A 6,825-nucleotide genomic window follows, 5' to 3' on the forward strand; every position below is an offset into this window, starting at 1 on the left:
TCATCCACCCACCCCTGTAACCTGTCTAGGTTTGATTGTAGCCTATTCCTTCCTTCTAACATGCCCACTTCTCCCCACATCTTAGTGTCATCAGCAAATTTGAACAGGGTGCTTGTCCAAGTCACTGATGAAGATTTTGAACAGTGTGGGCCTGAGGACCAAAACCTGTGGAACCCCACTGCCCACATCCCTCCAGCTCGAAAATGACCCATCCACCATCACTCTCTGGGTGCGGCCCTCCATCCAGTTGGCGACCCATTTGACTGTGTTGGTGTTGACACCACAGTCCCCCAATTTCTTAATGAGAACAGGGTGAGAGACAGTGTTGAAGGCCTTCTGAAAGTCCAGAAAGACTACATCCACTGCTACTCCTAAATCTAAGGATTTGGTGACCTGGTCATAGAAGGCCACTAGGTTGGTCTGACAGGACCTGCCTGTAATGAACCTGTGTTGGTTGCCCCTAAGCATAATCTCCCCTGCTGGCACCTCGTGGACATGTGCCAGAATAATTCTCTCAAAAAGCTTACCCAGGATCGAGGTAAGACTAACTGGCCTATAGATCCCCAGGTCCTCCTCCCCCCTCCCTTTTTTGAAGATGGGAACCACATTGACCCTCTTCCAGTCCCCTGGCACCACACCAGAGCACCACGAGTGCTCGTAAAGCTGTGCTGGTGTCCCGCAATGACCTTAGCTAATTCCCTCAGCACTCTGGGGTGAAGATCATCCGGACCAGCTGATTTAAATACATCCAGTCCCTCCAGAAGTTCCCTGACTAGATTCTCACTGACCCATGGCCTAGGTGCGCCTCCCCTAGGGCCTGAGGAGGGCCTGGTGGCGGGGGGGGGGTGATCTGGTCCCTGCTGAGGAAAATGGAGGCAAAGAAGTCGTTAAATAGTTTAGCTTTGTCATCTGGTGTGACGACCAGATTTCCTAGCATGTCTTGCAGGGACCCCACGTTACCCGGTACCTTCTTTTTGCCCCCTGTATATTTAAAAAAGGACTTCTTGTTGTCCTTGATCTGGGAAACAAGTCCCAGTTCCATCTCTGCCTTGGCCTTCCTGACTGCCCACCTGCATCCCTGAGAAACTGCAGTATAATCCTCCCTGGTGATGGCCCCTCCCTTCCACTGGGTGTACGCCTCCTTTTTAGCTAGAAGACATTCGTGGATGCTTTTGGTGAGCCTGCTCCCTTTGATCTGTGTTGGGATTATCTGCCTTTGGGCTTGGAGGATCGTCTCCTTAAGGAGCAACTCTTCTTGGACACCTAGCTCCCCTCCCCTCTGGGACCTCAGTGCTTTCCCGACTATTCTCCTTAGCTCATTGAAGTCCACCCTCCTGAAATCTAGAGCTGCTGCAGGCCTTTGCCACCTTGTGCTGGATGGTGAATTCCAGCAGGCAACGATTGCTGTCGCCCAGGTGGTTGAGCACCCGCAACCCCCTCACCAGGTTGTCACCCATGGCCAGCACCAGGTGCAACAAGGCGTCTCCCCTGGTGGGGCTGTGCACCTCCTGGGTTAGATGGAGGTCCTGCATTCTGGATAGGAACCTATGTGAGCGGTCAGACCTGGCTGACTGCTCTTCCCAACAGATGTCTGGAAAGTTCAGGTCCCCCATGACCACCACATCCTTTGACTTCGCTACCTCCGTGAGCTGACTTAAGAATTCCTGGTCTAGTTCTTCCCCTTGGTTGGGTGGTCTGTAGTAGACCCCCACCGTTAGGTCTCTTTCCTCTCAACTGCCTTGTATTCTAACCCAGAGCACTTCAGTGTGCCCTTCCTCTGACTCTGTGCTACCTGATGAGGATGTTTATTCCTCCTTGATGTAGAGCGCTACACCCCCGCCTTTCCTCCCTGTCCTCTGCCTCCTGTACAGCCTATAGCCCTTGACATTCACCACCCAGTCATGCTTTGGGTCCCACCACATTTCACTGAGCCCCACTATGTCTGGGTTAGTGTCAGCTAGAAGGAGGGTAAGTTCCTCCTGCTTTTTTTCCCATACTACGAGCATTTGCGTAGAGGCATTTGAGGCCTCCTGTGGATATGTGCACTGGCCCCCTAATCACAGCATTACCCTGACCCCTGTCACTTACGGGTGCATATGTTCCGCTTGTCAGTCTAGACTGGGCTGTACTTGTGGGTGCTGCTTGGTTTAGCAGTCCAAGGCTTCCTCCTCCCTCGTCTTCCCCTTCCCCCGATGAGCCTAGTTTAAAGCCCGCTGGAGGAGATCCGCCAACTTAGAAGAAAACACATGCTTACCTTTAGGGGAAAGGTGGAGCCCATCCCACCTGAGCATGTCTCTTATTGTGATGTGTGGGTCGTTGTCAAGGAAGCCAAAGCCCACCTCAAGACACCATTCCCAAAGCCGCCAGTTGGTCTCTGCAATGCATGTTTCATGCCATCTTCTATGTCCTCTCACTGGTAGAACAGAAGGCAATACAACCTGTGCACATATCTCCTTCAGCACGCCCCCCAGAGCATGGTAGTCTGCCATCAGGTGATCAAGGCTTCTCCTGGCCACATCATTAGTACCCACATGGATTAGGACCATGGGTTAGTAATCGGTGGGCTGGATCATGGCCTGGATCATCCCCATCAAATCATGAATCTTTGCTCTGGGTAGGCAGTAGATCTCGCTTGTTGAGGGGTCCTGGTGACAGATGGGGCCCTCTGTACCTCTCAGAATGGAGTCGCCTATGTTGATCACTCGATGCTTTCTTATCCTGGACTACTTAGCTCCTTTGGCCTGTTCAGAACATGGAGAGTGGAGTTGTCTCCTCTCCGGTTGCTTCTTCTCCCTCCTCCTCCTCCAGTGTTGCCAGGACCTCGTACCTGTTCTCCAGCCAGACTGGAAGAATTGGCACTGCTGTGTTATGAGCAGCCCTGGTTCTGGAGGTGACAGTTTTCCACTCTGCAGTGGAGAGCACTTCCTGAGGTGCTTCTTCTTTGGGTGTGTGGCCCTGCAGGGAAAGGAAATAGTTGTCAATTTCTTCCTCCACCTCCCTTATTCCCCTCAGCCTGCTAAGCTCTTCCTGGAGCTGCCTCACTGGTGCCTCCAGGGCCCTAGTGTGGGTGCCTGCAGGACAGGTGTGGGCGTCCCCAATCCCTGCCCCCCCAGGCCTTGCTGGGCAGCCTCTGGAGGCCAGGGAGTGGGGGGACACCAGCTCCCCCATGGGCTCTGTCTGGGTGGAGGCCTCAGACAAGCCTCGGGTAGGCTGCTCCTCCTGGCAGGGGCCCTGGCAGCACTCCATGTCAACACCATGATAGGAGTTGCAGCTTGTTTTTAGCTTAGTGCAGTGCCTGCACCCTGCCCTAGTAGGAGTCTCCCTCCTGGCCCTTCCTGCTCGCCTGCCGGTGCGGACGCCAACACAAATGCCGGTTTGCACGCTCTGTTTGCCTGGTGCGGCTCAAGAGTGCAGTCCCTACTGGCTCAGCTAAGAGGGATCCGGGGGGCTTCCCCTCTGGATCCAGGTCAGCTGCGTCCAGTCCCTCTGCCCACTTACCTTAGGGGGATCAGCTGCTGCTGCATCCGCCTCTGCCTCGGGTCTGGTAAGGGGGCACACATGCGTGCAGGACACATGTGTGCCTGGATTCCTCCTCTCTCCACTGCTTCTGGCTCCCGAGTTAAAGTCTCTTTATTAGCCATATCTATTTATCTTATGTTACTTAGTACTTTCCATTTTAAGTCCCTTGACATTTATATTTTTTTCCAATTTTAAGCCATTCAGGATCAAATTTAATCTGCTTCCTGTTCTTCAGGCAGACTTTTTTTTTAAAGCTTCAGCAGAACTCCCCTTTCTGAGGAAGAAGTAAGGGAGAAACTGGCAGATTTGCCAGTATTTTTTCCTGCAACCACTCTAACATTACCTCATACCTCAATGAGAGTGGAGTTTGAAATTTGGTCTGGAGGTAATCCACTAAAATACACTTCTCTTTGGAGCCTGGAATAAAACACAGGAATTTCCATTCTCAGACCCTGCCTTTCATTAGCTAAAAGTTATGTAAGTCACTGGCAAAGTATGTGTTGCACCTACTACGAATGGCTGATCCACATAGAGAGGTAGTTGGTCTTGTTCATCTGAAATCAGTTGAAAGGCAGTGTCTATATGCATCTTGGCATAAACTAACTAAATAAGTTATATAGAGAGAGCACAAGCTTTTGCATAGGAACCTACTACTGCTGTTCCTTTAGGATAGTTGATAAAAACCTGTATTGCCTTTGACTCAAACCTTGTTGCTGATCTAGGTATTGTCAATATGAACCAAATAATGGAATTTACTTTTAAAAAGACTAGGAAATTATACGCAAAATATTGCATTAAGGCCAGATACTAATCCACCCATTAGACATGTAAATGAACTTAAGGGCCCATATGCTTAAGTCCTTGAAAAACAATTAATGCAAAAGGTGAGAGAGTCCTCCTCCTAGCTGCTTTATTCAGTCTGAAAGAAAAGATAAAGGCATGTCATTGAATTGAATAGGATGAAAAAAGGTTCATTCTTGGGTGCCTAAGTCCCCTTAGCTCTGCCCAATAGGTGGAATAGAATTTGGTCATAATAGTCCTCAGAGACATGATTCCGTACTGGGGGGGTGGGGTCCTACAAGAAATCTTTTTGATCAGAACAGAGGATGGAGAGTGAAAAGGCAGAAGATTAAAAGGAAGGGAAGGATAGTGTCTTCGGTTTCAGGCACCTGAATGGGACCAAATAACTTAATGCTGTGTATCTTTTCAATGTTGTACAAAACTATATTATAAAACATATGGGAATGCGTGGCCAGGTCTGGGGGTCATCCAGACTTGGAAGAGACAGCCAAAATCTGAAGGGAGCATGCAGAATCCAACTGTAGGGTAGCCAGGCAGGAAATCTGTCTGGGAAATGAAGTCAAAGATCCAGAGGAGTAGGCAGAGCATGGGGTCAGGAGGCCAGGTCAGGTGTCTAAGAGATCAAACGAGTTGGCTCAGGGAATCAAAGAGTCAGGCCACAGTTGGGGTCAGTGGGCAAGCCAGGCCAGGTTCAGATAATTTGTCAGTTATCCAATAGCAGTTGGTGCAAGCCAAGGGAGTAGCAGCCTAGGTTCAAGGTTGAGCCTTGTTGCCTAGACAGTTCCTCTTTCAGGTCAGAGGTTTATATTGGAAAGGGTGAAGGGACAACTGGCCCTGGCCGAGCACTCTGGTAGCAGGAAGTGGTCAGGCCCACAGGGAGGGTTCTGGCCACCTAAGTTGGCCCCAGTGTACTATTGAGGAGGTGGCAGACCAGAAGGAACAGCTGTGCCAGGCGGGCTGTAGCCCCAGGTTCAAGACCACAGATGGACAAACCCTTGTTAATGTTGCCTGGGTGATATTTATTCTGTCATTATCTAATTTCTCAGGGATTGACTTTTCCACCCTTTTAGTATTTTAATGAATATTCTTGAATATAAAACTGTATTCATCACATAAACGTAAACCCATTACATTTTCTTGAATTTACCCAGGATTACAATAAAGCAAAAATAAAGTTAAATGTACCAGGAAAGCATTTACTATGGAACTAAATGACAGACATAAATTAAAATAAAACATCTTGAGTGTGTTAGTTTTAGGAAGTCACCCGTCACCAATGAGTTAGAAATGGGTTTAATCAAAATTTATACATGATATGTGGTAAAGGAAACAATCTTTTATATCCTGTAGGAAGCATTATGTGTGAAATGAAAAAAAAAAAGATTGTATTGCTGGGAGATACGTATTTAAGTTACAAATATTGCTTTTAATGTCTATCATATATATTATTTTTCTACTTCACAGATGGGAGAATGATTGCATTCAAAAGTCTTCTTCAGAGCTTTTGGCATCTACTCAGCTCTGTTTGTCCTGGAAGTCCCATAGCAGATTGCTTTCTGTAAAGTCAACCATTGTGAATGCTCACCTTGGCTAATCTTCAAAAGCTCAAATTATGAAATCAATGACAGACAGGTGATTGCTGTAATAAATAGACTCAGATGTATTTAAAAATAATTCAGCTGCAGTATGAACTTTATCGACTTCAGTGCTTTGCTAGGACACATCTTCAAATTACTTCACTGTGTAAATATTAGATGTGGGATTCTATTCAATAAAACATATTGTGCTCAAGCCATCTCCTGTTTCCTTTTTCTGTTTTGGGAAAAATCCAAAGAATTCTTTAATTGGTGACAATATGTTTGAAATAAAATAATGTTTGAGCAGCAAAACTAATATGTTTGGGTCAGACTAGCACTGGCAGCAGTTGTGCAGATGCTGACATTTGACTGAGTCCCTGACCAATGTTATTACTGACTATTTTTCATTATTTGGGTGGTCTCCATTAAGACTATCCTAAAATCCTCTTCTCTGACTTCCAAACTGATTAAAAGTTTTATCTTTTGGGGAGAGGGAGATTTTGTTCATGTCCTGTATGGTTGGGTAGCTGGTGGGGGGGGGGGGGGGGGGTGCATTGCTAACTCTTCATTTTGGTTGCCTTTATGTTTTAATTCAGCTGTTTTCTCTAAATCTAGGATATATTCTAAAAACTGTTAAATATCCCTTTTAAAAAAGGGAGGGAGAAGGGGAAGTCTGGCATCAGTAGCAGAAGAAAAAGGCATATAGGAGCCATTTCTACTAGGGCAGCATATAGGAACATAAAAGTGTAGAAAAGCCTTTTCAATGTGATCAAATCTATCAATGCTCACTTTCCTTTTTGTAGAATGCCTCCACATCAGATCAATCTACTGAACCTGGAGGGCACTGGACATACCTAAGAGTGGAAAGGGTTTGGATTCTGTAGATATCTTGAGCGCTTTCAAACTGAATATAAAATGTTTGCTGATT

At 47.2% G+C, this 6,825-nt stretch overlaps 1 protein-coding gene across 1 annotated transcript in view; it reads left to right on the top strand.

Moving 5' to 3' along the window:
* The window catches only part of BCKDHB (branched chain keto acid dehydrogenase E1 subunit beta), a 295,895-nt gene extending 289,783 nt beyond the window's left edge, over positions 1–6,112 (top strand). Inside the window, exon 12 of the mRNA XM_019537671.1 lies at positions 5,785–6,112. The gene's annotated coding sequence lies outside the window, so the exon portion shown is untranslated. The remainder of the gene's footprint in view (positions 1–5,784) is intronic.
* Positions 6,113–6,825: the final 713 nt, after the last annotated feature.

Source organism: Crocodylus porosus, unplaced genomic scaffold, assembly GCF_001723895.1.
Source record: "Crocodylus porosus isolate Cpor-Errol unplaced genomic scaffold, CroPor_comp1, whole genome shotgun sequence".
In the NCBI taxonomy this organism is placed as follows: domain Eukaryota; kingdom Metazoa; phylum Chordata; order Crocodylia; family Crocodylidae; genus Crocodylus; species Crocodylus porosus.